Here is a 16,561-nt window from a genome sequence, read left to right on the forward strand (position 1 = left end):
TTTTAGCCCTAAAAATGATAAAAACTCACACTCGTATCAAAGCTGATATGGTCCCCGTCCCCCCCCCCCACCCACTGTTATTGTAAAAAAGTTGAAGAAATATTAACTAAAACTTAAAAAGTGAAAATCGTACCTATTTTAGCCATAAAAAGGATTAAAAACTCACACTCGTATCAAAGCTCCTCCCCCTCTCCCTACTCCACAAGCTGTCAGACTCTACGCAGCCATTCGACTAAAATTATTTACTGCGGATCTACAAAATTCAACCCCCCTCTGTCTCTCTCTTGGAATTATAGTAATGACACGCGGCATTCGGGAAAATTCAAGTCCGCGACGCCCTCCCCAGAAAGTCTCCCTACGGCCCATGCCAAGAAAAGATATAATATTTCACCGCGGCATTTACATTCAACTTCTTCTAACTCTCCTCACTTAGATCCTCTCAGCTATGTAAAGTTGCATCAATTTTAAAGTGTCGTAACGCCTTGCTCTTGAATTTTACATCACTGATTTAATTTTATGTAGCCCTGGACATGTACATGTAAAACATTGGTTCAATCGTTTTTAACTTTTATTTTAAAGAAGTAATTGACAAAACTTTCGACGATTTTTCCATAAGAGCTCGAAACCTTTGGATCACTGTGTCCTGGCTTCTGGCGGATTTACTTCTTGTGGCCACTCTCCGAGCTACTGGGGGAATTATGCAACAGAGGACACTTACAACATTATATGGTTTACAAACTGTTCTAGAGAAAACCCTAAAATATTGTCCGTATTATCAAAAAATTGAAAATTCACAGAATGTTCGGAATTACTTTATGTTTTGGGTCCTCCGATATATTTTAACTTGCATCAAGAAAAACTATTTCCTGAATTTTTAAAATGACAATTCTGGCTTCAATTAAAACATGTCTTTTTACTGTCGTGATCCAGACATGCAATCCTTTAAAGTCTACGGACCACTTTAAATTGCGTTGAAAGCCTCTTTGTAATTCCGGTTGTTTTGTGAGAAATTTGGGGTTTAATTAGTAAGGAAGATTTAGTATCTGGTCTGAGCTAACCAGCCATAAATCTGTCTGACATTTCATTCATTCTTATCCTTAATTCTCTTCTTTTATTCATTTATTCATCCTTACTTCTATTCATTTATTCATTTATTCATCCTCACTTCTATTCTTTTATTCATTTATTCATCTTTACTTCTATTCTTTTATTTATTTATTCATCCTTACTTCTATTCTTTTATTCATTTATTCATTCTTACTTCTATTCTTTTATTCATTTATTCATCTTTACTTCTATTCGTTTATTTATTTATTCATCCTTACTTCTATTCTTCTATTCATTTATTAATCCTTACTTCTATTCCTTTATTCATTTCTTCATTCTTACTTCTATTCTTTTATTTATTTATTCATCTATACTTCTATTCTTTTATTCATTTTTTCACCCTTACTTCTCTTCTTTTATTCATTTATACATCCTTACTTCTCTTCTTTTTTCTTTTATTTATCCTTTCTTCTGTTCTTTTATTCATTTATTCATCCTTACTTCTATTCTTTTATTTATTTATTTATCTTTACTTCTATTCTTTTATTCATTTATTCATCTTTACTTCTATTTTTTTATTCATTTATTCATCCTTACTTCTATTCTCTTATTTATTTATTCATCCTTACTTCTATTCTTTTATTCAGTTATTCATCCTTACTTCTATTCTTTTATTCATTTATTCATCTTTACTTCTATTCTTTTATTTATTTATTCATCCTTACTTCTATTCTTTTATTCATTTATTCATCCTTACTTCTATTCTTTTATTCATTTATTCATCCTTACTTCTATTCTTTTATTCATTTATTCATCCTTACTTCTATTCGTTTATTCATTTATTAATTCTTACTTCTATTCTTTTACTCATTTATTCATTCTTACTTCTATTTTTTATTCATTTATTCATCCTTACTTCTATTCTTTTATTCATTTATTCATTCTTACTTCTATTCTTTTATTCATTTATTCATCCTTACTTCTATTCTTTTATTCATTTATTCATCCTCCCTTCTATTCATTAAAGGATAAAAGACTGATTTTCTAAATGACTTACTAATTAATTAAATTATTTGAATGATTAATTGATTCCTAACGAGTTGAGCAACTGTTGCATTGTATTCATCCCTCTGTAGTTGTCTAAACAAATTTAAGAAATTAAATTTAAAATTGAAACTGAACACTCGACTCAAACTCTTATATTCTAATCTCGTTAGTTTTTCAACTTGATTGTGTAAATCTTTGATTTTCAAACTTTGACTGTTTGATCTAGTATAATTAATATTTTGAAATGTCGAAACTCAACGACATCAGGTTGCAAATATATAGATTAGCAAACCAGAATTTCAGACAAATATTTTTTTCCAAAGAAAATACATTGTTAAGATAAGAAAACTATTTTTTTTTGTGTCTATCAAATATGCTGTGTTCGCGCTCTAGATTATGTGATATACACTAATCTTAGAATCTTTGGAGCATATATTTCAATCAAAAACAGCTTTCTTAAAAGTTAATTTTTACAAAATGTGTCACCTTAATGTCAGGGCAACACTTTTACTGAGAAACCTCGCAGAACACCTGAAACGTTATTTAGAATATTTCTAGTTTTAGACACCACAGCTACAGCTACAGTATGATCAATTATTACTGCAGCAAAGTATGATCTCAGAAATGGATCAAAAATCAATATATTTATATGAACGATTTTACATATACAATTTATAAAAAAAAACTTTCACAAATGAATGCTAAACATTAACTCAATATAACAAATGTTTTAAGTTGCCACCATCCACTTTGACACATAATTGAAATATGGTGAATGTGCACTGATCTTGGGCAAAGGTGAATTTAAAACTTTGGAACTCTTGTCTCCAGATGGAGTTGGCATTGTGAAATAACATTTTTTTTCATAAATCAAAATGTTCTATTGCAATGGATAGAAAAAATGAATTTGCGGATTTTTAAATTCTTTTTAGTGGATTTCTGAAGTCAAAATTTGTTGCAGAAATACTTAAACATACTATAGCTTGCATTGTAACCATAGAGAATAGAATATATATTAGAGGGGAATTTAAAGAATCTCTCGGTATGAATTTTTTCAGTCCCTTTCAGCCAGAAAGGGAGTTCAAAGTGTACAAATCATGTAAATGTTCACAAATTATATGCAGTAGAGTACATTAATACAGTATGTTCCCTTGACTATTCATTTCAATTTAGAATTTTTTAAAGCTGTTAAATAAACTTTATAATGAATTAGGTGAATAAAAAACATCATTTGATTTATAATTATAACGGAAAATCATCGTTTGTAAAGTGAAAGGCATAGAGTCTATGTGAAATCATCATTGGTCAATTATGAAACCAACCTATTTCATAATTTGGTTTTCTTTTGATATTAAGTTTAGATTTTCTTTAAAATGATATTCCAGGGCCCAAAAGGTTATTTAGCATAAATATGTGAAGTACACCTGCAGTATGGAAACAGTACAACAAAATGGCCGTTTTACACTTTTTGAGTAAATTCCCCTCTAATATATATTCTATTCTCTATAATTGTAACATAACACATACGACAATAATTCAAGAAATGTCAAATCGGCAGAACAGATTAGGTCCAACAGTTTGAGTGACCTTAAATCACGTGAAACCAAGAACATTTACGAGATTCCCTGATCAAAATGTGAGGCAAATCGGTCTAAGGGTTTCCTAAATTATGAAGAAACAAACCAGCAGACACTATATAATTAGTGTTAGTAGCCTGTTGTTGTCTGTTTGCACGTTCGATCATATCTAAGGAACCCCTGAACCGATTTGCCTCAAATATTAATTGGCGACTCGATAGAGCCATGGAAATGGTTTAACATTTTTTTACAGTGGTAGGTGATTATATCAATACAATAAAAACGACTTTCGATTTTGATTTATATCAAGCTGTTGAACAACATAGATACACATAAACATAGAAGTCAAGAGAAGCTGTCAATTAAAAGAGCTTCTCTTTATATACTTGTAAACTTGTGATTCTCAAAAAAACAATCAAAACTTAAAAAAGGCGTCTTCATTGTATGGATGTAATCGCCTACCACTGCAGCTGTAAAGCAAAGCTGAGTTTCAAAGCTACTATTTGCATATAATTCTTCAAAACTCCTGGAAAACATCAATTTACAATTTCAAATTCTAATTATTCCTTGAAACTAGTTTTCTTTGAAGTATAGAAACATAGAAATGCAATTTCCTACTTTTCTTCTCAAATATCCATTTGCATTTTTATATATCATATTCCATATTACAAGCTTTATTGAGTTTTCTCTCTCGTTTTTTTTTACATCAAGGGGGTTTCAGGAGGCTCTGCAAAATATGAGAAGTTCTAACCCTATTCTGGCTGGTCAAAAAGTATTGGTCTGAGGCTGTTGTTTTCTAACAAACACATGCCTCTCACTTTAGGCTCAAAGCGGGGCTTTTATACCTACTGCCTGAGTTCTCGGGCATACTGCCTGAATGCCTTATTTTACCTCTACCCGACTAAATCTATATTCAGACCTACTTCCGGTCATGGTCATTGGATTTTGACTTTTTGTAGCTCTTTCGAAAGCCTTGAACAAAAGGAAGCAGATTTGACGCATCAGATATGACGGTTCCTGGTCTATATATTTATTCCCTTGGCTTATGTATCATGCAGTACATCGTGTACTGAGGCTGTATGTAAAAATACGCACAACATAAAACATCCCTGTAGGAAGTATAACTTCCTTCTTAAATCAGAAGTACTTATGAGGAAGTTTGGGGTTGGCTGGTGGAAATACAGTGCAGTATCATGCATACAATTAAAATGCAAAATATATGGTTTCATCAATTTATGTACAGCTAGTGCGTTGCATAATAAACAAAGGTTGTGATGCATGGAAGGTCAATTGCAGTAGCGTATACTCTGCGTACATATTGAAACCAGTTCTCTCTGGGCGGAATTTGTAAACAAGAATACATTCATCAGTGTTCGTTTAGTTCAGAAGAGGTTAAAGTCATTAAATTTTGATAATTTTGATAATTCACATAATAGTTTCCTATGACCAGAATATTTCATTAATTTTTTATGTGAAAGATGGATCCCATGTCAGGCTTCGTCTTGTGTTTACATTACCGCCCAGACACAGTACACTGCAGTACAATAGATGCGTACACCTCTGAAATAACTTTCCTGGTATTTTAACCTTGGCACAAACACTGTTTCTCAAAAAAATTCGTTGAGAAAGATGGATCCATAAATTGAAAGGTAGATATAATGGATAGATTGATAGATAAATACTTGGATAGATAGATAGATAGATAGTATGGACCTATAGATAGAGCTAATAAGTTAGGATTAACGGATTATCGGAATCCCAAGATATATATATGTATATATATAATATATATATATACACTCATATAATGTAATTTAATAAGTATGGAGTGTATGGGGTTGCCTAAAAAGGATGAGACATCAGAGACGACTGTACGGAATTTTATCATTCTTATTTTTCTCATGACTTCTCAGCTTTATACGTCTAATTTTCTTTACCAAATCATAAAATAAACCATACAAAGACTATTTTCTAAGAATAAACCCAAATTAGACTTTCGAATTCTCATATTTAGAGAGTTGAATGTCGTCATTTATAAAGTCATATTTTTTGTGGGTAACCCTGTAGATGGAGCTGAATTTATATAAAGATTGAACAAAAAAGGAGGACGGGGGGGGAATGTTACCTTCGATCTGGTGAAACTCTACTAGACAAAAGGGAGCTTTGAACAGAACTCTGTTCAACTAAATCCACATTTTCTTCTATCTTCTCTTCCTTTTCCTCATTTTCTTCTCCTTCCTCTTCCTCTTCCTCTTTTTCTTCTTTTTCTTTCATATCTTTTTCTTCGTTTTCATTTGGCTTCTTTGTCACACTTTTCTCCTCTTCACTAATTTCTGAAGAAAAAATTTGAAAGAATAATTTTCGAGATTTTTTTTAAGTAACCCTGATTGGAATTGACAGTTTTACCAGTGACCGAATTTTTTGAATTTGAGTTAGGCCGCTGAACTTCATTCTGTCGATTCAAAAACTTGTCTGTAGTCCTGCAATGTTTTTAGTTATCAATCATAGGACTAGGACAAATCCTGAATCCCCGATTCAAGACACATGGTTGAACTAGTTGTTTTTGAACCTGGCTCAAATACATTAAGTCCGGTTCCAAAGTAGTATTTGTAAAGAATTAAATCTTACAAACGTTTAAAACTAAAACAAATATAACGCCATTTTGACCATTGGGAAAACAAATAAGATTTAAATTTTATCTCCCCTTTTGAGGAGGAGCCTTCTGAGAAAAAAGATATCACCGTTTCCCCTAAATATATCTAAAGGAAGCTGTCCCCCCTCCCCCTCTCCTCAAAAATGTTCTTATATAAAAGCGCAATACATTATTTTGTGTTTAAAATTATAACTTTATTAAATTGCTCAATATTTCTGAAAATAAAACCTGCATTATTCATTTTCCTGACTCCATAGACTCCATATTGACACGTATTTATTCAGAATTCAAGGGAAATTTTCAGGCATTTTTAATCTATAAGTTTTAGAGTTGAACATCATATCAGAGTTTTAGGTTTGTAAAAAAGTACAATATCTAATCTTTAACTTCAGCATCCTATTCCTGTATCCTGTATCCTGTGCTCTTTATTCGGTACCTATCGTTCCGTATCCTGTATCCTGTATCCTGTATCCTGAAGCCTGTATCCTGTATCCTGTATCCTGTATCCTGTATCCTGTATCCTGTATCCTGTATCCTGTATCCTGTATCCTGTATCCTGTATCCACTGTATCCAGTATCCTGTATCCTGTATCCTGTATCCTGTATCCTGTATCCTGTATCCTGTATCCTGTATCCCGTATGATCGTATCCTCTATCCCGTATCCCTTATCCCGTATCCTGTATCCTGTATCCTGTATCCTGTATCCTGTATCCTGTATCCTGTATCCTGTCTGCATCCTGTATCCTGTATCCTGTATCCTGTATCCCGTATCCTGTATCCTAACACTAGATATAGAATAAAGGGCACCAAAAATAAAGAGAGAATCCAGGGGATGAAAGTTTAACACTATGATTGGTCCACACTTGAAGGTTAGGTTTTCCATTAGAACTTAATAATTTATTACAGTTTTAATTTAGTAAAAAAGTGAATTATAAGTTCCCAACATGATTTATAATATATTAATAATAGGCACAGGAACAGTTTCTATATCGGGGTTCAAAGCGTTTGTGCTGAAACCTCACATGCACATGGATTTTGTTATTTTCTTTCAATACATTTTGATGCGTTTTGATTAAAAGATTATAAGACAAATTTGTAAGCTAAAAGATTGTTTAACTATAGTGATAATCAGAAAACAATGGAATAGGTGTATTAAATGCCGTATTCGTGATAGGTCGTCCCCATGTGTATCAGTCCAGGTACAATCCGTCTGCTATGAATCTCAAACAGGACTCTATCCACACTGCTACAATCCCGTGAACTATCAACACCACTACACTGGGCGCGATCTTGTAGTTGTATGCTATGTCAACCAGACAATAGCGATCTATTGATCAATGTCTCAAACAGGACACTATCCACACTGCTACAATCCCGTGAACTATCAACACCACTACACTGGGCGCGATCTTGTATGCTATTACAACCGGAAAATAGCAATCTATTGATCAATGTCTCAAACAGGACACTATCCATAGGGTTACAATTCCATGAACTATTAACGCAACTAACACTGGGCGCGATCTTGTTTGCTGTCAATCAGACAATAGCAATCTATTGATCAATGTCTAAAACTGGACATGATCCACACGGCTACAATCCCGTGAACTATCAAAGCCACTAATACTGGGCGCGATCTTGTTTGCTATGTCAACTAGACAATAGTGATGTATCGATCAATGCCAATACTCAAGATCTTAATTCGTATGCTTCAACAAAAACCCAATTGCTCTACACTGTAATAAAAGCAGAGTTCTAATTCTAACTGATCTTATTTCAGTTATATATATATTACATGCTAAGTTCCAATATGTTTTCACAATATTATGCAGAGTCTAAAACTAAAGAACAAAAAGTTTTGACTTAAATTTTAAGTTTCAGCTTAAATGCCACTTCTGACTTTATTTAAATCTGAATTTTAACCCTGGGTTAAAATCTTGAAATCCCGCATTTTCCAAATTAGTCCATCAATCAATCATCATTCAGCTGAGAAAGCAGCATTCAACTTTAAGTTATATTTAAAAGTGAAAACCTTGATAGAATAAATTTTATGTTTTAGATTAATTAATGTTTGCATGTAAACCCAAAGAACGGTTGTAACTGGAAATATATTTTCTTTTCGGATATGTAAATTTAAAATTTAAAAACAGCTGATGAGCATTTGAGTAATGGTTACATAATATCTCTCCAGAAATAATTTTCTCTGATTAGTTCAGATTTTCCCGGGAAATTCAAATTTCTCTTTAGGGTTATATTGAGAAAGTTTAATATTTAAGTAGCAACTCATTATTTTACAGTACTCTAGCTTTTACTTAAATTTCGCGCATTCTTTAGTTTTAGACTCAGGTGTATATTAATATAATCACAATAAGTAACTAGTCTTAGTTGCATTACAAGTTTTACGTATTTAAGGATTATCGCAGTTAGATCGTTAGACAATGTACTAGGTAGTTTCTATAGGTATGTTCAAACTGCATTTATTACATAGGAAGACGACATAATAGCAATACTTAAGTGTATTAGATGATTTCACAAAGCAAATAGATGTACAAGACACTTATCAAATCACTGATTTAGTGAAATGGGTCTGTTTACACTGAACAATCGATGTGTCTCATAGTTATTACTTGATTCTAGAAGTCGTCTTCCTTTTTCAGAGTTTATCACTATATAGACAAAATCGTGGTGTAATTTAAACACCGAACACTGACTCTAAGTGTCAGATTTGGTTTAACACCACTGTTAGTAACTTTGGTTCCCTGGAATGTGAAAGGAAGGTTATATTGGGAATAAAGATAAGGATTGTCTAGTATGGTTTCTAACTAATGATAAGTAATTATATGAGAATGAATAATGTATATGGAGACACTGTAAACTAGACAGAAGGAGATGTAATATCACTGGTACGACTTTGTGACCTCGTAGTTTCTATAGTTTTTTTTATTTTACTCACAAGTAGGACGAATGTAAGTTATAGTTAACATGTATAATGTATACTGTAAACTGTATAATGTATAATATAATGTATAATGTATACTTTATTATAGATAATGTATAATGTATAATGTACAATGTACAATGTATAATGTATAATGTACAATGTATAATGTATAATGTATAATGAATAATGTACAAGTATAATGTAACTATATTACGTATAATGTTATGTATCTAGTATATCCCTGTAAAGTTTATATCCTGGGACTTATTTCCAAACTTTAAACTCAATTATCTTCACCAATCTAAAATATTCATGTTACAGAGCGTCCACAAAAAGCAAAAGTAAAATTAATTTTCAGTTAGATGTTAGGAAAACATTTTTTTGAAAAAGTTGCTTTCTCTTTAGGTGCGTTTGATTGAAAATGGAAAAAGGTGTGTAATAAACCCCTCGAGCTTTCATAGTACTGGAAGCGTTTTTCAAATTGATTTTTTATGGAAAACATCTTAGAATTGAACGAATGCAGGAGAACCAGAAAACTGTGAAATAGTAAGACGACATTAAAGCAATATTGAACTTGTCTAAACTGCACAATTGTTGTGTTTCATGTTCATTGGACCATTTAAAGTCATGATTTAAGTCTAAACATCGTCTTCCTATTCCAGAGTTTTCTGGTTCTCACCGTGCAGAGATAACGACTAACCTATCATTCTTAAATGAACGTTGGTTTAAAATTTAAATGAAACATTATCAAAATATTTAGGAAACTTTAAAGGGTTCCATAGAGTGGTATGTCTAATTTACAACGGTACCCTTTAGACCTTCTTCTAATGTATAAGGATGAAATATTATTTTATTCCATCTGAAAAGTGATACTTTTCCTTGGTAACCTAGTATCTGACAATGAAGTATATTGTCAGAATTGAACACTTCTCAAGAAGGAAAAATGACCTTGTTTAGATGAAGATTTATGGATGTTTGAGAACAGTATTAAATGGAAAAAGGAGTAAACCAATTGTCGTCTTTGATCTGAAGTTATTTCTCAATTGATTGATAAGTTTTTCCACTTCTAAGGTTTTTAAAAGCAAAATAGGTTTTTTATTTCAGTTCCGATATGCACTAATATTAATAAAGAATTTGAGAGAATTACAATAGTTTTTCTGCAGAAATGTCATGTTTGGTCCATTTTCGTGCATTCAATTTTGATGGATTACTAAATGATTAATCACAGAAATATGCCAGTTTTGACCTACAGGGTGTCCCACGAAACATGACAGTATGCAGGACGACTTGAATGTCGTCTTGATTTTTGATATAATTTACTGCGTTTATTTTTCAACCTAAATTTAGAAGTAAATTTCTAGAGATAATAATCACAAAATTTCCCTTGTCCTGCCATTTCCAAAATGTGGTCTGCCTTTTTTGTGCTTTCAATATTGCCCGAGATATGAAGAATTTCGTTCAGATTTCGACAATTTTGCTTTTATTTAACAAAATTGAAATCTGAACCAAACTCTTTATATCCCCGGTAATATTGAAAGCACAAAAAACGCAGACCAAGTAGATAGAAGACTAAATGTCACAAATAAATTCAAATACCAAAGACGACTTTCAAGTCGTCTTGCTATTGTCATGTTTCGTGGGACACCCTGTAGGTTCCTTAAACTTGAATAAAAGTAAACGGACTAAACAAATTCTGTACAATCGACTCTGAGCTCAAAACTTAAGACAGGGTATCATTATGAAAACCAGTTTTGAAACCCGGGTTTCATGAATGGGGTTAGGCCGTTTTGTGGATATCAATCTTTTTGTCATGAAATATTATTTATTTACTTTCTTCATATTTTCCATTTTTTTTAAACCTCTTAAATCAAAATCTACACAAATGTTAAGACCCCAAAAAGGAAACTCGGGAGTTTCGTTCAACAATACTCTTTTAAATTTCGGACTCTGAAGTCTCATCCTTTGTAGGGTAACTCTGTATATTAACATAGTTCACTTTGTATAGTAAACATATCCTTATGTACTGTATACTATATGTACATAACCTCGTATTTTAAATATTATCAGAACAATATCAACGAGATTATAGTGTATAGAGTGATGATGTACGCTAATCCTTCACTAATTGTATAGGTCATCAACTATACCGAGAGCGTACTGCATGTTTGTTTAATATAAGGAGATTTTGGCTTAACCTATAGTATATCAATATTAGTAAACAGTTATAAGTGTACAGTACAGCTAACTGAACACACAGGTAGAGAATTATCATCCCCCCTGAACAATACCAATTAATATTAAAAAAACTATTTGTAAAACTTTACAAGATTCTTATGTACTCTTTGTTTAGTAAAGGGTAGGATACTAAAATAATTCCCTGTGTATCATTATTTACAAAGTGTATGTACATATCTCACAAGAAGGTTTGTTTAAACATTTTATACATGCAATAAATCTGAAGAAGAAAGAAATGGGAATTAATGAATAAATGAATTTATAAGTTGAAGAGAATTCGTTTAGCCTCAAGTTGGTTCGGAGGTTAGAGGAGAACTACCCAGAGGATAGTGGAGAACTACCCATGAGACCAGATTTCTCGATCTTGAGTCCCCCCATCCATATCCTTTTACAAGCCCATACCCTTATATCTAGTCCACATCTTTATACCTAGAATCCCCTTATACCTAGTTCATACCCTTATACCTAGTCCATACCCTTATACCTAGACCTAGTCTATACCCTTATATCTAGTCCATACTCTTATACCTATTTCATACCCTTATACCTAGTCCATACCCTTAAACCTAGTCCATACCCTTACACCTAGTCCATACCCTTATATCTAGTCCATACCCTTATACCTAGTCCATACCCTTATACATAGTCCATACCCTTATACCTAGTCCATACCCATATACCTAGACCTAGTCTATACCCTTATATCTAGTCCATACTCTTATACCTATTTAATACCCTTATACCTAGTCCATAATTTTAAACCTAGTCCATACCCTTACACCTAGTCCATACCCTTATACCTAGTTCATACCCTTATACCTAGACCTAGTCTATACCCTTATATCTAGTCCATACCCTTATATCTAGTCCATACTCTTATACCTAGTTCATACCCTTATACCTAGTCCATACCCTTAAAACTAGTCCATACCCTTACACCTAGTCCATACCCTTATATCTAGTCCATACCCTTATACCTAGTCCATACCCTTATACATAGTCCATACCCTTATATCTTATAGTCCATACCCTTATACCTAGTCCATACCCATATACCTAGTCCATACCCATATACCTATAGTACATATCCTTATACCAGCCCATACCCTGATACCTAGTCTATTTTGCGTTTTTATTCTTTTTTCGTTTTTCAAACGTGAATTATTCACTGAATATAGATATTTATACACAAATCTGTTCAATAAACTTTCCTAATATTCCTACTATTCATCTTTACAATAAGAATAATTCGAATACCTTCCCCCCAAAAAAAAGCACTGTGCCCCCCCCCCCCCCACCCTACAAGTAAAGTGACGATTCTGTTTATTACAATGGTAAAAATATAAAAATATAAATGTTTAGTAACAAACCGTCTAGTAAACCTTTGCCAGATTATATAATATATATAATAAATATATAAATAGTAACTTGCCAATAAAAACATTACCTAGACGCGAAATAATAGATATTATTAACCATTTATTTTACACAGAGCAGTGGATATTGAGATCAACGCTTGATGCTCAATCTTTTATTAATCTGCAGGTTAATTTTATCTTTATTTGATATCCCGCATGGTAATCACACCATGGACAGGGGTTGAAGGGGAGGAATAACTAAAATGAATATATGAAAAAGGTTTTTAAAGATCCTCAAATCTAAAGTACCCTCAGTGGATATCAAGATAAAGAATCAGTTTACGAAAATCCTTAACAAAAGTTCCTAGCAAATAAAGAACATTATTGTGTTGATGTACAATTAGAACTACCGAAAGAAACAAACATGGATGGACTGTATTGTTGATAGAAAAAAAAGAAATGATGAAAAAACAGTATTTAACTTTTTCTTTAAACAATCCACGAATTAAAAAAAAAATTCTGCAACATAATGAGCTAGTCTTTGCCACAAACTCTAATTTTCTAAACCCTATAATTTTTTGCCTGACGGTGTAACACCTTTACTATTTCAAACTTAGATAATTTAATCTAATAGGATTCGTAGTTTGAAATATCTAAGGTCTACGACATTGGGTTGCAAAGATGTAGGGATTAGAAAATATGAGTTAGTGTGCACGAAGACTCAATCAAGTTTATTGAAATCTTTCTTATTGAAATCGCTTTAAGTTTTAAAATTTGCGTGATTTATTAAAAATTTAGTATACCTCAAATCTTGATTAGGGAATTCGGTAGAACCACGGGAATATTCTTTGCTTGGTTTCAGAATTCTAAGTAGCTTGGGTTGACCATTATAGATACAGTTTAGTTTCCAGTCAAAGTTGGGTTCACAATTAAGCTAGTTAGAAATAAAAGACAGACAAGGTAAAGGACATTGGACAAAGGACACACTCTGACAGACAGACTGATAGATGATAGAGTGTATATTCTAGATTGGCAGAGATCAGAGAAGGATCTGCCAGATTACTCATGTATACACCTTCTAGTTTCTTCCAATATGTGTAGAATTAAGGTGGGAAAATAGGTTCTGTATACACATTCCATCAATATGTTTAGAACTAAGGTAAAGAATAGGGTTTGTTTACACATTTTAATGTTACGACCCTTTTACCAAACCAATGTGTGTAGAATTAAAGCAGGGAATAGGGTTTTAGTATCACACACATTTTAGTATCACGTACCTTCTATTAATGTGTGCAGAACTAAGGTATGGTATAGGACTTATATGCACAGTGTCACGTACCTTCTAATAATGTTTGCAGAACTAAGTTATGCTATAGGGTTTATGTGCACACATATTAGTGTGACGTACCTTCAATCAATTTGTGCAGAACTAAGGTATGGTATAGGGTTTATGTGCACACATTTTAGTTCTGCACAAATTGATTGAAGGTACGTCACACTAAAATGTGTGCACATAAACCCTATACCATACCTTAGTTCTGCACAAATTGATTGAAGGTACGTCACACTAAAATGTGTGCACATAAACCCTATACCATAACTTAGTGTGACTTCCCTTCAATCAATTTGTGCAGAACTAAGGTATGGTAAAGGGTTTATGTGCACACATTTTAGTGTGACGTACCTTCAATCAATTTGTGCAGAACTAAGGTATGGTATAGGGTTTATGTGCACACATTTTAGTGTGACGTACCTTCAATCAATTTGTGCAGAACTAAGGTATGGTATAGGGTTTATGTGCACACATTTTAGTGTGACGTACCTTCAATCAATTTGTGCAGAACTAAGGTATGGTATAGGGTTTATGTGCACACATTTTAGTGTGACGTACCTTCAATCAATTTGTGCAGAACTAAAGTATGGTATAGGGTTTATGTGCACACATTTTAGTGTGACTTCCCTTCAATCAATTTGTGCAGAACTAAAGTATGGTATAAGGCTTATATGCACACATTTTATTATCACGTACCTTCTAATAATGTTTATAGAACTAATGTGATGAATAGGGTTTGTTTACACATTTTAATGTTACGTCCCTTCTACCAAATCAATGTGTGTAGAACTAAGGTTGGGAATAGGGTTTGTACACATTTTCTAATAATGTATGTAGAACTAAGGTGATTTGTTGATATACAGGGTGTCCCACGAAAGTCGTCTTAAATCTTTGAATTTATTTGCCACACACTTTAACATGTATGATTCTAGAAACAATAACCACAAAATTCTTCTAGTCATGGGATTTCCAAAACGTAGTCTACCTTTTTGTGCTTCCAATATTATCCTAGATATTAAGAATATCGTCCAGGTTTCAATTTCTAAATAAAACCAAAATTGTTGAAATCTTAACGAAGTTCTTCATAACTCGGATAATATTGAAAGCGCAAAAACACACACCACATGGGGACACCACTGGTATGTATAATATGTACATAGTTTAGCAATATTCCTGCTAGAAACTGAAGTACTCTTTTTTAAAACAAAACCTCGGAGGTTATTGATGCATGATGTAAAATCATTTTTTAAAAAATTTTACAAATATCCAGAGTTAAATGTTTACCAATGCCGTGAAAGCTTGGACTTTGAAACCAAAATTCAATATTATGAAAAAACGTAATGAACGCTGGAATTTTTAGTTTTTAACAGACAGACACATTTTTCCAATGCTCAGAATACTTAAAACCTAGGAAATAACATTCTCGCACTACACTTTTTAAAGAAATATTATAGAATGACCGACGGTATGGCGTGTCCAAATTACCATAATTTTTTTAGAATATGGCGAACACTTTTTGTTTATGAAGTAAAGGTACTGTAAGCGTAATTCTTCATGCAAAGATGGCAATGTCCGAATCACAACGGTACCCCTAGAAACCTTTATCTGATCATTAATAATGAGGAAGATTTTGTCGTTTTTTCTATGTTTCAAACTGTTAAACTGTTTCCTGCAGTAAGAAAGATCACTTTTGTAAAAACGATTGTTAAAAACACTACAAAGACTGCTCATACACTCTACCTGGATAGGCTGAGCAGGCCTATAGTGTCCCGCCATGCCATACTACGGCTCCATGTAATGTTTTTTTGACTTACATCTCACGGCCATTTGTTGCATTCAGAGGTTAAGTTTTACAACTTTTAAAGAAATGCTCCAAATTTAAACATTAAACATAACGTTTATAAATATTGTCAATTTTTAAAGATTTGACATTTCCTATGCAAAGGATCCTTAAATATCCCTGAATGCAGATGTCTCCTGATTGGCCGTGTACAGTACTTGTACACAATAGAACATACTGTGGAAAATATCGCATTATAGAGGTGTTAATCGATCTCTGTAACTCTCTTATCTCTGGCTGAAAATAACCGGGGTTATATTATAAACATTGATATTTAATTCATACGTCATTAGACAAAGCTTATAAGGGTACCGTTGTGAATCGGGCATTGCCATCTTTAAATTGGTAGGTCACTTGAAATTTGACTTACAATCCATTTAAAAACAAATTTGAGATTAAATGTGATTTTCTGAACAATAAGTTGTGTGCATTAAGACATAAGTTTGATGCTTCTAGTGACGGAAGGCGGCTGGCGGCTTATATAAACAAACAAAATGTCGGCGGCCAAATTCTTCTCTCAAATAAATGT

The 16,561-nt window shown here is 32.7% G+C and overlaps 1 long non-coding RNA gene across 1 annotated transcript; it reads right to left on the reverse strand.

The window, feature by feature from the left end:
- Positions 1-2,002: 2,002 nt before the first annotated feature.
- On the reverse strand, positions 2,003-5,944 carry LOC111708099 (uncharacterized). The gene is made up of 3 exons (XR_002766590.1): positions 5,797-5,944; positions 2,581-2,625; positions 2,003-2,187 (listed from the first exon to the last, which is right to left on the reverse strand). It is a non-coding gene; the product is annotated as an uncharacterized LOC111708099 (long non-coding RNA).
- Positions 5,945-16,561: the final 10,617 nt, after the last annotated feature.

This window comes from Eurytemora carolleeae, unplaced genomic scaffold (assembly GCF_000591075.1).
Source record: "Eurytemora carolleeae unplaced genomic scaffold, Eaff_2.0 scaffold762, whole genome shotgun sequence".
In the NCBI taxonomy this organism is placed as follows: Eukaryota; Metazoa; Arthropoda; class Copepoda; order Calanoida; family Temoridae; genus Eurytemora; species Eurytemora carolleeae.